The sequence below is a fragment of the Pteropus alecto genome, unplaced genomic scaffold, assembly GCF_000325575.1.
Source record: "Pteropus alecto unplaced genomic scaffold, ASM32557v1 scaffold25, whole genome shotgun sequence".
NCBI lineage: Eukaryota > Metazoa > Chordata > Mammalia > Chiroptera > Pteropodidae > Pteropus > Pteropus alecto.
Window position 1 is genome coordinate 4,756,811 of NW_006441955.1, and position 22,639 is coordinate 4,779,449.

The window sequence follows — 22,639 nt, forward strand, 5'->3', positions numbered from 1 at the left end:
AGCTTTTACCTGTTTTATAAAGCCTTACCCTCACAATATCCATGACTGAACTCTCAGGAGATAGGCCCTGCTTACTTCCTGAAGGACCTCATTCTTTTGTCAGTTACTGCTATTTATTAGAAAAATTGCTTTTTTTTTTTCCTGCTATATTTATGCAGAAAGCTGCTTTTCTCTCGTATCTATCCTTTTCTTTTGTTCTAAAAAATTATAAAGAGTACTTACTCTCACCTTAATATCTGAAGATGATGACAAGGATACCTTGTTTTCTCTAACATAGTGATTCAAAGCCCAGGCTTTGGAGTCTGATTGCCTGGGCTCAAATTTTAGTTCCATTGCTTTTACTGTGTGAGCTTGGGCAAGTTAATTAACTTTTCCGTGCCTTGGTTTTCTCATCTGTAAAATACGAATAACAATACTACTTTAGTAGGTTAAATGAAGAACTAATTACAGTGTGTTGGTTTAGGTCTCCTGGGAAAAAGATAATGTTAGTAGTGCAAGAGATTTTATTGGGGGATAGATTGAAATATCTGTGAAAGGAAAGGGAGAGGAAGCTGCATTGACCTAAGAGAGCCTCAGTCTGTGATGTATATGGGGGCGGGGGAGCCAATTCAACAGGGAGTTCCAGAGCAAAAATTGCTTGTTAGAGGAGTCCTGTATTGGGAAGAAATGGCCAGGTTCTACTATCCTCACCATGTTTAGTTACTGGCTAGGAGCTGCTCAAGAAGAGTATGGGCTGGACTGGAAAGCCGAGATGAATTTTGAACATGTGCAGCTGGAAGTTGTTAGCTAACTGTATTTCTTGCACCTAAGTGCACATTCTTTTTTTGAAGGGAGATCCAAGTGACTGCCACAGTTCATTTTGTGTACTTCACATATCTGTGTGTCCAAACATTTTCAGAGAGCAGTTCCTCCAGAGTTCCATGGACTTCTCCTCCTGATGGGAGACTTAGAAGTAGGTTAGTGAGACAGGCTTCAACCTCCATCTCTATAGCTGGTCTCATTGGTTCACATGCTCCACTATCCAGTCTAAATTCCTCTTGCCATTAGCTATCATTTCTGCTGATCTTGGTGGTTTGCCTGGTGGTATGACCCAACCCTCGTTTGTGAGGGGTCTGAGAACCATACTCTTCTTAAGCTGGAGTGGTTGCATTTGTCCATTCCCAGTCACAGTTGGGCAGGGGAGTATCAGGTGGTACCCAAATGGATCATTTGAGTTCTGCACTTAATTTTTGCTCCCATTATATATCAGCAGCCCTACTTTTGAAGATGAGGGTTAATTACCCCATATGATAATAGTGATTACTGTTCTTGCTACCTGGTCCTGGGACACAAGGAGTCCCAAATGCCCAGGCTGCCTCTGTAAGTTGTAGTTCAGTATGATCTTGATGTGTCTCCTGGCAAAAATGTGCCCAGGACTTCTAATTCCATAGAGTCCAGCATTGTGGAGATGGGAAACACAAATTCCCTAATGGATCATTGCGAATAATGGTAAGTGGGGGCCATTTCTGCTTCTACCCCTTAGTTCTTGGATCCATGTGTTCTTCCTACTGGACACATAGCTCTGAGTCAGTACATATACTGCATGCAGTTGTCTCTGAACTGGTACATCAGCTGTATCTTCAGTAGGCCATTGTAGCGCTCTGTAAGGCTGGCCACTTTTGTGTGGTGCTGTTATGTGATCGTTGGATCCCATGGTTATGGGCCTACTACCCCAATTTCTCCCCCAAAGTGTTTCCCTTGTTTGAATGCTATGTGGGATTCTATGTCTGTAGATCAGGTACTCTGTAAGTCCTTCTTTAGTGGTGTGACTAGGGCTCTTTGGGCAGGAAAGGCAAACCCATGCCTGGAATAAGTATCTATTCCTGTGAGTATTAATCCATTTATGTCCTCATGCCAGTTCTCGTATGACTAATGTCAGCTATCTGAGTCATTTTGTCTACTTGTTTGTTCAATGTCTCTTCTGCATTGGATGCTTTCTGGTGGGCATTGTCATATGAGAAAGATTTTTATGCTTTGTGCCCATTCCATTTGCCTCTACCCATACCTCCTTGTCTCTTTGCTCCCTTATCAGGCCTAACATGTCCTCAGCAGGGTTAACATTAGTTATTATCATGGCAACCAGGAGTGGAGGTAGGAGGCAGACCCTCAAGAAAGCTCTTATTGCCTTGTAGGTAAGAGGCTTCTGAAGTATGTTCCAGCACATTGGGAAGTGCTAACGTTAACCCTGCAGACTCTGAGGGGTCAGAGGGGTCTGGAGAATCAAAGTTTTAGGGGGCGACCATCTTAGGTGTAGCTGTCTCATCTAACTGGCTTTTGTCTTTTCCAAACCAGAACCCTAACCTTGGCACAACAAATCTGTCTTTGAGGAGCATTCAGTCATTTTTGAAGCATTGCAGTCTTTAACTATCCTGAGTTTGGTCTTCATCTTTTCCTGCTCTCCCACTTCAAGTGATAAAGATTTCTTTGTGAGTTACCAGAGAGCCTTCTGGCCTTCACACTTAAGTTTCCAATAGTTCATTACCTGTCCCTATTTAGGGAGTTAGTGCAGCATAACAGCCAGCCAGTTTCATTGTTCTTATATGCATTGTTTCCTTCACACTTTTCAAATATTGGAATCATTACACCATTCAGCATGTTCCTCTCTGGGAACATTCTCCCAATAAAGTTTTAGCACTTTTCCCAAGAAAGTTTTAGCATTTGGGCCACCGGCTTGTGCCAGGGATTGTCCATGCTTCACATACTACCTTATGGATGAGATTCTCATTACCAGTGGGACAGCTAGTGATCTAGTTTCCAAACTTCATCTTACCTTTTGCTTTCTCAGTCCCTTTCTGGTACCGGCTGTGCCAGTTGGACTTCTTCCGGAAGCAGATGCCAAGATAAGAGTTAGGAACGTAAGAAGTATATGGGGGTGGACTCCTGTGACAGGAAAGAGGGAAGAAAATAGAATGAATGGGGAGAGTCTCAGACCCAGGGAAGACTCTGGAGCAAAAATTCTTCATTTGAGGAGTCCTGCATTTGACAGCAATGCCTTGCCTTAGTGCTGGTGCTGTAATCAGTCATTAGCTGGGGCTGCCCAGGAAGAGAGTGGTCTTAGACTGATGGCCTGGTATCCTCAAGGGTTCGCAGCTGGAGGCTGTCAGCTAATTGCATGCCCAGCAGCTGAATGGCTGTTATCTCTTGAGAGGAGACACAAGTGACACACCTCCATGCCTGCCACACGTAAATGTTAGTTAGGTATTATTGTTATACTTATCTTCTGATTAAATTTTCCTAAATTGCTTTTTATCCTTATAAGTAAAAACTTCTAGACATCTTACTTTCTTGGTTATTTTTTCTTGGAAATGTTTGTCAAGATGTGACATGAATCTGTGCTTAGAACTAGAACTAAAAACAGCATTTCAAGTGTGGTTGGGCATGTAGTAGGTGCTCAGTGAATGTTGGTTGAGATGAACTATGCCATAGATCAGTACAGTATACAATGTGTAATCCCTCTGACCCCAATTTGTACATTTCTAATAGTGCAGTCTGAGATTACATTAGCTTGTTTCCTGATGGCTTTTTTCAAAACAGATCATTCAATAGCTTAGGTCTTTTTGAATACTAATATAGAACCATATATCTCTATAAAGCATCATGTTAGATTTAGTTCATTTTAATTTGATTAGATCTTTTGTATGCTGATTCTTTGATCTAGCAGATCCAGCTGTCACACTTTTTTCATATCATACTACAGATTTCGTCATTGTGCTACAAATGGCCACATCCAAATCATTAATAAATATGTTGAACAGAATGGGTCAAGAATCAAGCTCTAGGCCATGCCATTCAGATTAAGAATTTATAGTCAACACTATTCAGCCTAATAAGAATTAATTAACCATATCGATGTATGATCCAAATTTCTACAGTTATCCATTAAAAGATAGCAAGAGACTTTGTCAAATAAATATCTTGTAGAAGAAATTCAATAGACCAAGGCTAGGCCCTGAGGCAAAAAAGGAAATGAAAATGGTACAGATGATCACCACTTAGTGCTTACTTTTGACTTTTATCTACCAGAAATCAGCTAGATGACCTTGGTAAAGTCACTCAGCATTTCTGAAATAATGATTGTTAAGTTTGAGGAGACAGGAGTGGTTACCAGGAGGTAGGGGAGGAGGAAATGGGGGGTTAGTGTTTAATAAATATAGATCTCAGTTTGGGAAGATGAAATTCTGGAGATGGATAGAGATGATGGTTGCACAATTGAATATACTTAATGCCATTGAACTATATACTTAAAAATGTTTAAAATGGCAAATTTTTGTTATATATTTATTTTACCACAGTACAAAAATAAATTTAAAAAATTAAGAATAGGTCAATATTGAACGATAACAACAGTGTTAAGGAGCGACTGGCCTCTTCTTGTTTTTAATTATATACTTATAAAAAATCCATATCAAGCTTAATGGTGAAAAACTAAAAGAATTCCCATTAAAGTCAGAAATAAAATGTCCATCATCACTTTTGGAGGAGCTAGTAATGTAATTAAACAGGGGAAAAAAATAAGCAACTTGGAGGGCTCCATTGATTTTCTTTGACTTTGCATTAGAGAAATAAAAGTTCCACTGGAAGGATTATGGGAGCCCAGAACAATCTGCTAAGGAAGGTGTTGTATGTGTGCCTGCATATAGATAGATGTGTGCATGTGTGGAAAGAAACAGAATAAATCAGTTGAAATCTGAAAAATATATGATTGTATATGGTCAGTAGGGTCTACAGAATCACTATTGAAAATAAATAAAGGGGAGACACAGGGCGAGTTCACAGGATATGTGTATCTACAGCAATCTTTTGGCTACTACAATCAGAGCACTTTTCTTTGTACTGTTAGGGTTCTGCTGGTAGTAGTACCACATTGCTAGAACCCTGTGGATTCTTAAAACAGAAAAGCTTAGTATTTCAGAGTCAGTTCAATAATAGTAAGTAATCAGCATAGTTCCTAGAACATAGGATGATTGTGATAAGAATCATTGAAGAGACAGACATATAAATAAATAATATTAAACTTAGTTGTCTTCTAGGCTATCCTATCAGTTATTGGAAAGCTGGAAGCATATCTTAGATTTTACCTATCTCCTCTTTGATTCCCTTTCTGCTACTTGTATTCTTTTGAACTCCCTCTTTTCTTTGAACTAAAGATCATGTTTCATGGAAAAAGTGGCTAGTTGACATATGACATGATTGTGCAAGTGCTTTGAGACAGCCATCACACTTTAGTATGCATCAGAACTGTCTTATTTGTACTTTCTGTTTTGTCACACAGAATATTAAAAAGACATTTACTCAAGAGTTGAGATTTAATAAAATTAATGATTTTTTTTATTGCTTCATTGATCAAGTGAAGCTGGCTAAAAAAAAAAAAAAATCCAGTGCATGGCAGTAAAGAATATGACTAGTACAATTTGGTGTTGCGGCCTTGATTTGTGTTAAGGTGCAAACAGTTCTCCTCACCATTGCTTTTGCAATGTGTAAATGTGTCCATACATATAAATGTCAACACAGTGAAAAAGGCATACTAAGACATTATGTTTTAGTGTTATTATGAACATAGTTTTTTAAAATTGAGATTTAGTTTACATATAGCATTGTATTAGTTTCAGATGTACACATTTTTCTATATATGTGTGAAAATTATTTTGACCTCATATACTTCTTGAGTCTTGTGGATCTCCAGGAATTTGTGGACCACACTTTGAGAACCACTTGGAATAAGCTAAGCTCATCCCATTTTGTGCTTGGATGATTTTAAGGAGCCTGAACTTTATAAGACTACCTAGCTTGTTTTTAAACTTTTGTACATTCAATAACCTGGTTGGATAAACTCCACTGAATATTTAACTGACTTAATCATTAAAAATGTTTTAATAATATAGTGCTTAACCTGCACCTTTCCATGTTTTTAGTCTGAATACTGCTTACTCATACACCTATTCTACGCTGATGTCTTAAAAAAAATTACTAGTTTTAAGATTTGCATTGCATATTTTCTTACTCTGAACAACCTCTTAAAGTATAGCAGTTGATCTTTTGACATTAAAATCCTGTGAGATACTTGCAAAAAAAATCTGTTTCTCCAGCTCCTTTTGGAAAAGGCAAATAAATTTAGGATTAGGGAATATTTTCAGCAGATTCTTGAAATGAAAGCAATCAGAAATATTAATTTTGTTGTAGTATTTTATGTGTTTTGTCATCATACCTAAAACAGTGGTTTCCGTGTGAAATTTGGAGCTGCCTTAGGAGTGATGTGGGACTTTTCATTTAGTGTAGTCCTTGTTTAGGGAAACTATTATTAAAATCCTTTATAAGTGAAAATTGAAAATAGGAACAAATGAAGTTTTTGTTACACATTAGGTTCCTTAATAGCAAATTCTAGATAGATTATCAAGATTCTTTTAGTATATTGAAATTTTATTGCATTGATTTTTGTCAGAAATAATGGGCAGTTGCCCAGCCTTAACCTGCTCTCCCCACTAACCTCTCACGCTCATTTACTCCTTTTCCCCTCGTTTAATCTACTTTTAATCCTTGCCATTCCTTCTGCTAGGAACTCTCTTCCTCTAGATATTCGTAGAGTTTCTTCTTGATATCAAGATCTTGACAGAAATGTCACCTCAGTGAGACCTTTTCTGGCTGCCCCTGTCTAAAATTGTATTCGCTAATCTTTCCTTTTTTTATTTTCCTCCTTAACGTGCATCATCTAGTGTATCATATATTTTACATGTTTATGTTGTTTATTATCCATTTGCATCCATCAGAATGTAAGCTCCATGAAGGCCAATGTTTTGTGTATGTGTATATATTGTTGGATTTGGCTTGCTGTTATTTCATTGAGGATTTTTACATGTATATTCCTAAGGGATTTTGGTCTGTGGTTTTATTAAGAGTCTGTGTCTGATTTGGTATCAGGGTAATATTGGCCTCATAGAATGAATTGGAAAGTGTTCTCTACTGTTTTTTTTGCTGGAGGAAGTGAGTTTATGAAATTGATATTAATTTGCTTTTGAAATATTTTATAGGAATCACCATTGACACTACCTAGGCTTGCTATGGAAGTTTTAAAATTTAACTTGTGGGAAGTTTTAAAATTAATAATTCAATCTCTTGTTTATAGGTCTGTTCAGAGTCTCTATTTCTTTTTATGTCAGTTTTAGTAGTTTCCTAGAATTTAGTTCATCTAGGCTGTCTAATCTGTTGATGTTCAATTGTTCATAGTATTCTTTTATAATCCTTTTTAAAAATCTCTTATAAATTATAATCTTATAATTTCTGTAAGGTCAATATTAATGGCCCCACTTTCACTTCTGATTTTAGTAATTTTAGTCTTCTCTCTTTTTTTTCAGTCAGTCTAGCTAATGGTTTATCAGTTTTGGTGATCTTTTCTGAGAACCAACTTTTGGTTTTGTTGCTTTTCTCTATTTTTATTTTATTTATTTCCATTCTAATCTTTGTTATTTCCTTCCTCTGCTTGCTGGAGATTTAGTTTGTTCCTCTTTTTCTAATTTCTTAAGGTGGAGAGTTTGGTGCGTTGTGTTTGCATTCTTATTAATCTCAGAATATTTTCTAATTTTCCTTGTGATTGATTATTTGACCTATTGGTTTTTTAATGAGTTGTTTAATTTCCACAGATTTTTAAATTTCTTAAATTTCCTTCTGTTAATTGATTTCTAATTTCATTCCATTGTGGTCAGAAAACGTACTTGGTATGATTTCAGTGCTTTTAAATTTATCGAGACTTGTTTTGTGGCTTAATTTATGGTCTCTCTTGACCCATGTGCACTTGAGAAGAATATATATCCTGCTGTTGTTGGATGGGGTGTTCTGTAGATGTTGTTAGGTTTAGATGGCTTATAATGTTCACATTTTCTATTTCCTTGCTAAATTTCACCCTAGTTTTGTCCATTATTGAAAGTGGAATATTGAAGCCTAGGACGATTATTGTTGAATTGTCTTTTTCTCATTTCAGTTCTGTCAGTTTATGCTTCATGTATTTTGGGGCTATGTTGTTAGGTACTATAGCTTTAATTCTGATTCATAATATGGATTGGATTCTATGTATGTTAATACTTTTGTTAACTAAATAAAATTGATCCCATCATATATGCTGTGAACAATAAATGGAATTTATTTTGATATTGCTTTGATGCTTAAATAATTTTGACTAGTTATATTGTTAATATAAATTACATAAAGAAGCACTTGTCTCTGAGAAGACAACTTCACTGGAGCAATGGTTCATTATAAGGGTTTATGTGCATGAGAGTCACAGTGAACTGTAGCAGTTTAAACATTGCTGAGATACAGTATTTAATTACTTTGTCAATGTATTTTTATTGAGATTAAAGGGCAGATGATAGTAATGTTCCTTGACTGTTTCTGGAAGAATTTAAATCAGTACCCATTATTATTAAACTATTAACAGTATCTACCTTTCATAAAACCAAGCCCTAAATCATATCTGGCTTAGGAGGAAGAAGCAAATAGAGAACTATGGATGTTATTTCTTTTTAATCTTCATAACAATCCTTTGATATATGGGTGGTATTTCTCTCATTTTACAAATGAGCAAATTGAAACTCAGATTTATTAATTTGACTAAGGTCACTGGTAAATGCTCTTTTCATTTTCTATCATTCCTTTAGTCTTTCATTTAACAAACACATCAGACTTTGTAGATGCAGCCATAACCCTGTCAGATTGATCCTTGCCATCATGAAGTGAATTGTCTGGTGGAGTCATTTTACTGAATATTTGAGCTGTATTTTATGTAGTAACGATATATATCTGTAGAATACTTTATAAATATTTTTGCGTGATCTAATTTTATAATTCTTATTTGTGACTCAGGTGGATTAGATATTGGTATTATTTCCATTTGAAAACTGAGGGAAACTGAGACTTAGGGATATTAAGGTCACATGGTTAGTAAATGGCTGAGCCAGCACTTAGTTCCAGGTCACCTGACTCCAAGAATCCTGTACTTCTTCCATTACACTACATTGTCTTATTGTTTCACATGAAACTATCAGCCTAGATCCCCAAGAGTGATATCTTGGAAAGTAATCAGTCTAGCAGCATTTAGCAAAGCAGAGCTCTAACAGGCAGGGCATATGGGAAGAGAAAAAAAAAACCAAGAGGCTCAAACAGTTGTGTCTGTGTCTAGTGTGTTGAAATGGACTTTTTCTTAAATAATGCAGTGAGAAGAAATGCTTTGGACAGACTACAACATGAGAGATATTGCACAGACATGGTCTCGGCAGCACTTAGGTGGGCTCAGGGCACATACAGTAACAGTGGGCCTATTTTTTTTTTTTAATCCCCTCCTTGAACAAAGATTTAACAGATGGTGAATTTAAGATAAAGGGACCCAAACAATACTCAACCCTGTACAGAGCTATCTGCAGTTACAAATCAGTGAGTAATCTTTATATGAGGAAGGGATTGCATGTTTTACATTGACTACCTCAGCTACTTTCATGCAGATACAGAGATAGCGATCTACTCAGTAGAAACATTTGAATGCTTCCTCTGTGTAAAAGTTCTTTCTGTTAGGCATTGTGGGAGTGATACCTATATAAGTATGACACCATCCTTGCTCACAAGGAGCTTGTAACTTAATAAGAAGATTTTGCATTCATTCAAACAATACTTGTTTATCTAGAGTCTATTATGTATCAGACCTTATACCAGGTGTTTAGGAGACAAGAGTGAATAACAGAAACTGCCTCTAAGCCTTTAGCTTATACTCTGCATTGCTTGGAGAGTATTTCTTTACCTCCTTCCCCTAAGTCTAAACAATTAGTAACAATTTTAAAGTAGAGAGCAGGACCTGAAATTCTCTTATGTGACTTGTTCACAAATGAACTTGATAGCCTGTGGGTCAGAGCTTAGGTGTCATACTAGAAAATAATATATGTGTCATGTTTAACAGTCAAAGGATTAATTCCCAGGGTATGTAAAGACTGTTCATTCATTAAGAAAAATACAAATATTCCAACAGGAAAAAAAAGGCAAAGGATTTGAAAAGATCACAGAATAGGAAATACAAAAGGTGAAAATATATGTCAATCTTACTAGTAATCAGAGAAATGATTCAATAATGAAATACTATATTATTGGCAAAAATAAAGGTTGATAATAGTAGGTTCAAATAATAATGATAAGAAGACTTTGAGTACTTTCTCTGTGGCAGGCACAGAGCACCTAATTCTGTGAAGTAGGTGCTCTTATTACTGCTGTCAAGGAACTTGACCAAGGTCAGACATCTAGTACTGGTTGAGCCCAAATTTGAACTCTGGCAAATCTGTCTCTAGAGCACTCTTAATCACCAAAGCAGTGCCCTTGTCTGTGTTGGTTACCATCGTGCTGTATGCTCAGCCTCTAGAACAATGCCTGCCACAGAGAAAACACTTAAATATATGTCGAATCAATTTTTACAATGAAAATGTATTAGGCACACCATTTTGGAGTATAATTTGTTAGTATCAAAAAAAAAAGGACACACACTAATGACTCAGTAATTCCAGTTTTTAATGCGCATGTTAAATAAACTAAGGAGGTATGTACAAGGGTATTCATGGTCGCATTCTTGATAATTGTAGAAAAATAAGGGAAAATGTAAATGCTTACCAGTGCTATAAGTAACTAACATATTTGTAGTTATGTAGCTACATATAACTTTTAAATATAACTAAATAAAGCTGTGATTCTAGATGATGGAAAAGTAAAAAAATACCATGAAAATAGCAGAGAAAACATGGGTGAATATATTATTGGAATGAGGAAGGCTTTTCTAAGTATGATATGAAATGCAGAAGTCACAAAAGAGAAGAATGATGAATTTGACTCCTTAAAAATGTAAGATTTCTGTGTAGAAAAAAGAACAAACTGGGACAAAGATTCTAAACATATATATAAAAAGAATATTTATAAGTATTTTGTAGAAAGGCCAATAAACATATGAAAGTTGTAAATAGATATTCAGCCTTTATTCATAATTAAAAATACAAATAAGAAAATTGGGTCCCATTTCCTACCTGTGCAATTGGCAAAGATTGATAATACTCAGTAATTATGAGCTTGTAGAAAAAATTCTTCAACTTTTTGGGGAAATATTATAAATAAGCATAGCATGTTTGGTGGAAATTTTGGCAATATTTATTAAAATTTGAGATATATATTACCTTTCAAATTCTACTTTTAGCGATTTGTTATATATTAAAGTGTAAAGATACATGTACAAAGATTCATTATGTTGTGTATAGTTATAAAAATATGAAAATAAGATGTTTATTGGTAAGGATGAGATTTAAATTGTAGTACATCCGTATAATGGAATGCTATTCAGCTGTTTAAAAAGACTGGCAAATCTAGATGTACATACATGCCTTATTTCACACTGCTCTGTTGGTGCTGATTGATTATAATGCTATGTTAAATAATGTGTGTGGGAATATATTGTAACAGTAGACATGTATATATTTTAAAAATCCATCCTACTTTGTATGGTGATAGATGGTTATAGACTTAATGTGGTGATCATTTTGCATCATTATATTATACACCTGAAACTGATATACTGTTGTATATCAACTCTACTTCAATTTAAAAAAATCTATTATAGTACCCTGTTGATCTATATCTCTTCCCTGCTCTGCGTACTATTATTTGTAGTGGGAACATTAATAATTTCGGACAGACTATAGTCTAGTATTTATATGTTATTAAACTAGACTTTTCCTCTTTTTTTCTTTTACTAGCAAAACAGTGAAAGAGGATTGTTGTTCTCAAATATATACATAACCAGTGGTTAGAGTCTGGGACATAAAACCAGATTCCCTGGGTTCAAATACTGGCTCTCCTATTGTGAGTTACTTTGTGCAAGTTAACTTCTTTTTGCCTTCATTTTCTCATTATTCATTCAACAAATATTTGAGTGTTTCCTGTATTCCAGGTACTACTCTATATGCCAGTGATACAACAAAGAAAATTAAGACAAAATCTATGTTCTTTGTGGTATATGCACATTCTGGAGGGCTTAATTCTATACTTAACTATTTAAGGTTGTTAAGAGGATTAAGAGTTCAATACCTGAAAAGCACTTGGAACAGTGTCTGGTGCATAGTAAATGGACAATAAATGATATTATTCCCCCCTCCTCCCTCACAAAAGAGTGTTGATTTATTAACTATTTTATAGAAGTTTTTGTTAAATACAGTGACATTAAAGGCTATATGAAACAATCTATTTCAGTATATTCTTACATTTGTCCTTATTCTGGATGTACTCCTACACTCTCATTGAGTTCTAACTTGTCAGATTGTACTGTACATTATTGCCAGTGAACCTTAACATATCATGTTGCAGAAGCTCTCAGCCAACAAGTGTAAGTGTTCTACCACCTTAATTTGAGTGCTAATATCATACAGCTGATATTTTACAGTTTTACAGAAATAATTATGGAGTTATAAGAGCTATGCAGGAAACCTAGTTTGATGGGTCAAAGCGGGGCTTCCTTGAAAACTTGAGATTTAATCTGAGACCTGGGGGTTGAGTGAGTTTGTATTAGCCAGAGAGTCAGAGGAGTGGGAAACAGCAATCCAAGGAGGGGGAACAGTATGAATAAAGGACCAGAGGTGGGAAAGAACATGATATTCTTGAGGACTAAGAAGATGTCAGTGTAGATGGAGAGAAATAGGAAGGAAAGTGGCAAAAGAATAAGCTGGAGAGTTAGGCAGGGGTTAAATTATGCAGGACCTTATAAAGTCATAGGAGTTTTGGTATTATTTTAAGTGCAATAGAAAACAATTGAAGAATTTCAAGTAGAAGAATCACTTGATTATCTCTTTTAAAAGATGTCTGTAACTGCTGAGTGGAAAATGGATTGGGGGAGGATGTGGCAAAGTAGATAAGAATAGAACATTGAAAAGATCATTTAAGTATCTAGTTGTGGAAAAATGGTGGCTTGGACCAAAGTAGTGGTTGTAGGTAGAGTAAATGGATTTTCAACAATTTTAGGAATTAATTGAATGTTGATGGTCAGCATCATGGAGAAGGAGAGATAGAGAATGACTATATCATGAGCAGTTGGGTAGATGATATATGGAACAGAGAAGAAACAGTGTTGATTAGTATGAGAGTAGGTGTACATAATGAGTTTGAAATGTCTGTGAGACACAGAGACAATGAATAGGCACTGTATGTATAGGTTTAGAACCCAGAAAAGAGGTCTGAAGTGGATAAAAGGAAATTGGGACTTGTTAACAGATGGCGTTTGAGGCAATGGTAAATAGAATTCCTTTGGAAAAGAATATAAATCAAGAAAAGAGGACAGTACAGAACTCTTGAGTAATTTTAACATTTAAGATTAGGTAGAAGAGAAGGAGTTGGATGAAAGTGAGAAAGAGATGTCAAAGAAGTAGGAGAAAATCATAATTTTTAGTGTCACATAAAACATAGAAGAAGAGTTTCAGCAAGAGTGAGAATGTGATCTATAATTGAATGTGGCCAAGATGGAGAAAGAGGCCAGAAAAGAATGGAGGCATGCTTGGAACTGAGTGGGGAGACATTGAGAGTTGGCAGCTTTTGTGAAAATATTCCTCTTACATGTGAAGGGTTCACTCACTTTGAAATTTGAGGTGTAGTGAAACATCCACATGGAGATGTGGTTTGTCAGGTAGGTGAAGCTTTGATTCTGGAATTTAAGCGAGAGGTGAGGATTAGAGAAATCTGAGTCATTCAAATGGAGATGGTAGTTGAAGACTTTAGAAGAAAAGGGAGCCAAAGATAGCACTGGGAGAGCACCTACAGTTAAGAGATTTTCTTTGAATTGTCATTGAATAATATTGTAATGTTTATAATACAAGTAATTTGCACATGGACTTGTTTCATCTAACTCAGCATCCCAAGCTTTGGCTGATTTAATTTCTAGTTATGCTCTTCTTAAATTTGACATTGTTAAAAGTAAAATATAGTGCTCTAAATGTTCACAAAAAGTTATAAAGACAGGAGCATACCTAGTATCTAATTTTACTGCAGTTATTAAGGTATACCTACCAATCTGGCTAGTTTTCCAATAGTACTGGTATGTGAAACACATCACTTGTAGCGATTGGATTAGTGGTGAGTCATAACTCTGCTTTACATATTCTCTTGTTATTGCTATTGGTGCACACATTCTATGGTATTCAAGTTATATCTTCCTGTCAGTCTGTTACCTACAGTGATCCAGATGATAGGACCCTACCCCTAATGAATTTATCGCTTGTGTATTATACTCCCATTCCTCGATTTACACTTTTTTTTTAAGTGAGTTTTTTTTTTTTACATGTGGTAAATATTCCCCCGTGTTTACACAGTCTCATTTTATGCGTTTCCATTATTGGCAACTGCTCTTAATAAAAAACAATAGCTTAACAGCAACGTACAAAGAACTAATACTTACACAATTATTAATGATCTTCCCATTCATTGGATGACAAAACAACATGGGTGACTACTGATATTTCTCGGGATTGGTTTTACAAACGTTTTGCTGTAGAAGCTGAAAATTATATGAAGGAAAAATGTCTTCCTGTTAAAATACTTTTAGATAATGCATTTGGTCATCCACACAATTAGAACATCCATATATAAAAGTCATATACAATATTTGCCACCAAATACAGCTTCCTTGATCCAACCTTTAGATCAAGTTGTTATTTCCACCTTTAAGATTAATCATATTAAATGGAGTTTTAATGATGTTTTTTAATAAACTTAAAGATAATGAATCACTTATAGTTACAGAAGCCTGGAATAAATACACAGTTTTAAGTTGTATCAAGAATATTGCTTTAGCTTTGAGTGATATAAATGCTTGCTAGAAAGCATTATGGCCAGAAGTGGTTGTTCCAGGGAATATGGTTCCAACAACTGAAGAAGGATTAACTGGCATTATTAATTTATTAAATAAATTCAAGAAGAAGGCTCTGACAATTTAAATGTAGGTGACATTAATGAATTAATGGTTGATCATAAATTAACTGATAATGAATTAATTCACTTAATATCTGAAACCCATCCTACCAATGAATACGGCAGTGACCTTGAACCAGTTTCATTCACTCCAGAAAATATTTACAAAGCTCTTCAATTGGCCACAAAACTGGAAACTGCAATTCTAGATATTGATCCAAACATCCAACAAGCCTTAAAATTTCAAAAAGATTTTTTAAAATGTTGTAGTGACTATCATAGAATTTATGAAAACTTAGCAAAAGATGGAGTTGGAAAAGATCACCTAAACATAAATAATGAAACTGAAGTAGTACTTCCAAATATTTCGAGCAATGAAGATAGTGACTTTGTGCCAATTAAAAAAGACTGATTGCTTTAGATTACAGTATAGACACTGACAGCAAATATAATTTATTTTTTCTGACTTTCCATTAGCATTTTTGAAATAGTGAAATATTTTTATGACTTTATATCAGACTATTTCTTCAGTATTTTTTTTCGTATTGGCAGACTCTTTTTTACGTGGTTTTCTTCTGCATAAAAAAAAGACACGTGGAACAGATAATCCTCGTAAATCGAGGGATAGATGTATACTTGTAAATCATAGTGTCAGAGTTAGTGTCTGATCTTTGAAATTTTAGATATACAATTTAGATTGAAACTGATTTTGATGTTGTTTGTCTCAATTTATATCATACTATTGGGATACTTTTGTTAAGATTTTTTTTTACAAGTTAAAGCAGGTTAATTAACTGGTTAGGTTGTTAGGTTTCCCCTGAACATGGCATTTTGTCTTGTAATAAAAATTATGTGTGTATATGGGGTGAGAGGCAGGCAACTCTAGATTCTCTTGGCAAAGATAATCCAGTTAGATATCTGCTGTCTAGAAATTAGACATATGAAGTTAATTAATGGTTCAGTCATGAACAAACAGTTTATATGCTACTTTAGGGATGTTGTAGATCTAAATAGTATCTGGTCCTGTGCCATATAAATTCACTTATGTGGTCTTGAATCTTATTACTCCAAACATGAGAATTATACTTGTTCTTAATTTTTGTGCCACTCTCAAATCAGTTGCTGTTCTAGAGATTTGAGTGCATTATGTATACTTGATACAGTTGTTATCATGTTTCCTAACATTTGTTAAACTACTGTGCTTTTCGATTAGTGTTTAATAGATGAAACAACTACCTGGTTCTGCTAGCTCTTGACCAAGAATTCAGTGTTTGTGAAAGATACCAGATTGATATCCTGGAAATTGAAGCCCTGTGTGAATTGTGGGGCAGCAACAATGTCAACTTCCCAGATCCTGCTCTCTTAATGTACTTTGGTCTTTATTTGCAGGAATAAAGCTCTTCTCAAAGATTATCTCATTTCTTTTTTCTGCCACTGTGAGTGAGTGAGTGTTCATATTCAAAAGGTTTTATTTTAGGATCAAATATACTTAGCCTCTTCAGAAAGTTAAACAGTCAAGGTTACTTTTTTGTTCCTATATTTCTTTTCATTGTTCAAATTTGAATCGATCACTTAAAACCAGTGGCCCTGATGGGTTATTAACTGTAAACAAACTAGTTTGCTAGTTTATTTTATGGCTCAAATCACACTGCCTTTCTCGTCTAATTCTTTCACACAAACTACTTTTTGACTATGAATAATGATAGATACCATTTATTGAGCACTTATATATCAGATCTAAGCAAGGCACTTTATATAAACACATTGTTCTGAAAACAGTGGCGTTGTTAAATGAAAAAGCATAAATTTAAACCTGGATTGCCAGTCTTCCTCCAGTGTTCTTTCACCAAGCTCCAATGACTACTCATAAAGGTGTTCATTTGGATTAAATGTCAGACAAACAGATCTATTACATGTTAGTAATGCTTGATTTAGAATTCAAGCATAAATACCAGTTTTGGTGGATATTCCATTGTTGCATTCATAGATACCCTTGAATCACACTTTTTCTTTAAAGGTAAGTAATCAGACTCATACGAGCTGTCTGAAGAGTTGTGATTATGGATAAAAAGCCTTGATAAAACATGGTTTAAGTTTGAACAGTTCTTCAGTATGCAAATTAATGATTTTATATTGGTATTAATAAACTTTAAAATAGTAAGTACATTAGAGTCTTAACAGTCTCAGCACAACTCTTGTATGGAACAATTTCCTAGGTAGAAGTACTTTGCAAGTAAGTTCTTTAGTTATTTTACTGTGTGTCACAAGTGGTTATGAGCATTTATTCTGTGCCAAACATTATGCCATATACCAGAGATGTAATGATAAATAAGACAGAAGCATCCCTATACGGAAAAACCTCAATAGCCTGTAAGGGGGAGACAAGTAGTTAAAAAAAAGTTCATAATTCAGTTGATAACTGCTGTAATAGAGGAAGCAAAATATATGTAAGAAAGAAGGGCCACCTATCCCAGACCTAGATCAGAAGGGCTTCACTGAAGATGTGTTGTGTAGGGTAAGATAAAGAGGATAAGTAAGAATTAGTCAGGTAACAGTGTCAGAGGCAGAGTATTTCAGGCCTTAATAATAATGAGTGAACACCTGGTTTGTTTTGTTTTTTTATAACAAGTTTTATTGAGATATAATTTACATAACATAAAATTTCACTCTTTTAAAGTATATGTTCAGTTGTTTTCAGTCTATTAATAGGGTTGTGCAACCATCACCAATGTCTAATTCCAGAACATTTTCACTCCCAAAAAAACCCGATCCCCACTTCCCCCGTCCCCACCCCTATCTCCCATGCCTGTTAACAGCCACTCCCTGTTTCCTCCTCTCCCTAGGCCCTGGCAACCACGAACCTACTTTCTGTCTCTCAGGATTTGCCTATCTGGACAATTTGTATATATAGAACCATAAAATATGTGGTCTTTTTCACTGGCTTCTTTCACTTAGCATAATGTTTTCAAAGTTCATCCATGTGTCAGTATAAAGGCCTGTTTTGAGGAATGGAGAAGGGCAAGATTGAGAATCGAAAGTTCAGTTGATCAGGATGACCAGTGAATAGAGCAAAAATTTGAGAATGGAAGGTGTCATACTAGAGAGGTAACAGAAACCAGCACTATGTTATAGAGGTGTGGACTTTATTCTGAGGGCAATAGGATACCATTGAATGGTATTAAGTACAAAAATAATATAATCAGACTTGTGTTTTGTATTTGTATAGAGAATAGGCTAGATGGATAAAAAACGGGTATGGGACAGGAAGACTAGTTAGGATTCTTGCAAAAATCTGGGCAACAGAAAGATGGTAGTGTGGTATATGGCAGTGGGAATAGAAAAAAATGAATGGATTTGAGAGATTTAAAAGGGAAGATTGATGAGATTTGGTGTTAGATTGAATGTAGAGGTGGGGAGAAGGAGAGGTAGTATCTAGAAGGGTGCTCAAGTTTTGAGGTTAGTGAGCCAAATGGATAATGATGCATAGACTCATTTAGGAGCTGGCTAGCTAAATGAGTTCCTGGGATGCTAATCTATAAGGAGTACTTAAATGGTACTGGAAAGTTAATGTAATGGGAAACAATACATTTATCAGAACTTTACTAGAACTCTTCTTAGTAGTAGAGTACTGTATATTTAGGGAAAAACTTTGATAAACTATAGTAGAAGGTAAGGACAACCCCCCCCTCCCCGCCCCCCCCCGCCCCCACTTTAGCTTCTTGAATAATGAGATATTTCCTAAACTGTAAGAAGTCCAAAGTCTGTTTTATTGAATAGGATTTGCAAATTTGGAGTTAGCATTAAATTGCTCAGTAAAGGAGAGGCTGCGATCAGTGTGTCTTTTTTTACCCCTGTCTCTCTTATGGTTCTAATCCTTTTCTTTAGACTGTTTATATAAGATTGGGTTGAAGAGTAACAACTTACTAAAATGTTACATATATCTATTGCTATATAATAAACTACACCAAAACATAGTGTTTTCAAACAACAACTTTATTATCTCTTGTGGTTCTGGGGAATAACTGGACTTAGCTAGGTGGTTGTCTCTTAGGGTCTTCATGCAGTTGTAGCCAGACAGTGGCTGAGGCAATAGTCATCTTGAGGTTTGCTCATTCACGTATGTGAGGTTCATGGGCCAGGTCACCTACATAGTGGCCTTCCAATGTAGTCTCTCTGTCATGATAACTGGATTCCAAGAGTGAGTGTCTCAAAGGGACCAGGCAGAAACTGTATTAGCTTTTGTGACCTAGCCCTGGAAGTTACCATTAGTGTCCTTCCTGTTTTGCTCTTTTAGTTGGGTAGTCATGAAAATCTGCCCAGGTTTAGAGTAAGGGGATATAGATTTCACCACTCTTGTAAGAAAATCATGTGGGATGGGAGTTGTTGTAGCAGCCATCTTTGGAAATATAATCTGCCACATCTACCTTGAGAACCCTTCCCAGACTAGGATAGGGAACCAAGAAAGAGGGCTTTGGAATATTGAATGCAATTTTGTACATATTGAGTTTAATTTCTTGCCAAACTTTCTGGTGAAAATGTTAAGAAGTTTGGTTACTAAACAGATACTAATTTTATTCTGTGATGAACAGAATTAACCAGAGCCAAGATAGAAAACAATATTTAACTGAGATTTTTGTCTAGTTTAGCCCCATCGTTTTGTCTTTTTTTTTTTGGCCAGGATTTTGGAAATTATTACCTTCACAAATCTCTTATGTTATAAACATGTCCACATCAGAGATTCCTGTAAATAGATCTTATATCTTAAACATCTTTGTTAATGTCATTTTCCTTATATTTATTTAAAAAATAAAATCTTGGTATCTTAATTTTAGATGATTCTTCTTTCTTTTTCCCCATAGTATAGTTAAAATTTAATCATATATCCTAGGGAGATAATTTTTTTAAATCTTCGTCTTTCTTATTTCCTTCTTTTATCAGTTTTCATACTTGAAAGTAAAAATTTAAGTAGCTTGGGTTTTTATTAATTGAAATTCATATATCTTAAATTTATGTATCTTTCCTTTTATTAATAAGTAACATACATTCATCCTAAGAAAAATTAGGACTATAGAGGCTTGAAAACAATGTAAATCCCTCATACACTAATTGAGAGATTCTCTATTATATTTTGGTGGATATTTTTAAAAACTTTTAAGTTTTTCCCCAAATATAGAGTCTTAACCATTTGTACCATTTTGTAAATTGCTCCTCTCATGTGACATGTAGATTTTCCCTAGTAGTTTACTATTTTAAACATCAGTCTAAGTGTTAACTTATTCTGTACTTTTTCTGTTTATCCAGTTTTTTTCTTTAAGATAAATCTCTAGAAGTTAGTTATTATGTCAAAGGATCTGTGTTTATATAATAATGATGAACGTTCCTATTTAAATTCTTTACGCCTTTTTCTCTCCCACTAGAGAATTTCTCTTTTTTGTTTCTCTCTTGTATTTGCTTACTGTTCCTCTCACCTATAATATACATTCACAAATACTTCTTAGGGAGAAAGAAATCATCACCATGAGATTGATTACTTAAATATGGACTTCATTAATTTTATACAATTTATTTCTTCATGACATATCTGTTGAGCACTATGAGGTATACCCTGAGTTACAGAGAATGAAGACAGAGCCCTTGTTCTCAATGAATTCACAGTCCAGTGGAGGAGATAGACATTCTAGGCATATACAGATAGATAGATATTCTAGGTATGTACAGAGTTGAAAGTAGAATGATTAAGGAAAATGTAGTGTGAAGTCATAGATGTAAAGTTGAGACCAGTTTGCCATCTGTGTGATTTTCACCCAGTCACATTTAAGCTGCGTAGGGGAATGTGTGACTATAGGTAGACAGTTGGACTGAACCAGGCTTGAGGCTTTTCCAGCTTAGGCTGGAAAGTCAGAGGGATATGATAACAGAAGAAAAACTTATGATATTTGGGACAGTTACACGATGTTATGGGACTTGCATCATACATTAAAATATACATACATGTACAGGATTTGACTTTGAATCTATAAAGTTAATTTTATTTGTTTTTAAAAAATCTTTAATTAGCTAGGTATTAAAGGAGAGGACCTCACTTTTGCCTCATTTTCATTTTGACTTTGGTTTTTCTACCCCACACAGCCCTTTCCTGCTTCTGATACGATTTAGTTCTTTTTGATAGATGCAAGTCTATTTCTTAGTATCAAGAGGTCTTTTCATTTAGAGTATATAGCATGTGCATATTTTTTTCAAGTTCTCAAGATGGGAAAACCTTTCACCAGTGATTTTCATTTTATATTTTTTATTGGTTTCTAGAATTTTAGGCCTTTTTCTTACTCTCTTATTTTTTAATAAGCACATAATTTTAATATCAGATAATGATATTATGTTTGTAAAATGTCAGCAAATTTCTTTTAGTACTTCAGTTTATCTTTAAAATTAAGTGATGTTCATTAGATCATCTCTAACATACTTTCTCATTCTGAAATTTCTATGACTATTTGTTAGATATTTTATACAGATAATATGAGATTCTTAGTTTTATTCTGGTTAGTTTCTATTACTAATCTTGTTGAAGGCTAAATTAGACTCTTAAAGAATTTCGAATTATCTCTGAGCAATTATAGAGGCATTCGTTGGACTACTGTAACTTCATGGATATTGTCATATATATATAGAAGGAGGAAATAACATTTGAGAAAGCTTTGTCTTTTGCATACCCCTGATAGTAAAAGATAAAATTGGGTTAATAGAGTCGTTGCTTCTAAGCAGTGGAAGAAAACAGGAATCATAAGAGACTCCACTTGGGGGAAAAGCAGTGTTTGGCGATAAAAATTTTAGCAGGAATCTTTTTAATACCATTTTAGGAATTCTGTATCGATAGAGAAAAAAATCACACTAACAACTTTTCCTGTTAAGCAGCAGTTTTGGTAGCTCTAGATTCTTGGAAGGCCTATTGTCATATAAAATCAGTGGTATTTTTATGAATTAACATAGTTAAAGACATTGGATATAAAGTGCTTGCCTTGATGTTTTACTTTGTATGATCCATTGAAAATAAGTGTGCAGAAATTCTTAAATGTTCATTGAAACATTGATTTAATTAGCCTTCTTAGAAAATAAAATGTGCCTGCTGCTGCATTCCATGCTGGCCACATCTTTGAATGTAAAGATGTAATTGTAATTTATTGTTTAAGCACCATAGCTTTTATTTGTCTGGCTATGATAGGTTTTATATGCAGAAAATTAGGGCTTATTGCTTTAGCAGATGTAATGAGCAATGTGTTTTTTCTTTAGGATCCAACAGAGCATACTGAATCAGCAGGACTGGCTGATGGTGCAGCAAGCATCATGAGTAAGCACAGAGAAGTCTGTTCCTTATCACGTGTGTAAGGGGGAAAAGGTAAGAAAATCAGTGTTCTTATTTCTTTTAGACATTGAACTTAAGAAAACAACTAGATCTGTAGAAAATAATGCTCATGTATATAAGCTGCTTGATTTGTATAACTTTGCCTCTTATTAAATCAGGAATGTAGTTTTAAAAAAAACGTTTTGACTTAAATTCAGAGCAAAAGGATATTTTTAAATTACTGTTGCATTATGTCAAAAATGCTAATTTCTCTACTAGTGCTTGATTTCTCCCTTTTAAAGT

At 34.7% G+C, this 22,639-nt stretch overlaps 1 protein-coding gene across 1 annotated transcript in view; it reads left to right on the forward strand.

Annotated features, from left to right (window-relative positions):
- The window catches only part of ZFYVE9 (zinc finger FYVE-type containing 9), a 124,585-nt gene that overhangs the window by 8,018 nt on the left and 93,928 nt on the right, over positions 1–22,639 (forward strand). Inside the window, 1 exon segment of the mRNA XM_025052057.1 lies at positions 22,285–22,390. The gene's annotated coding sequence lies outside the window, so the exon portion shown is untranslated.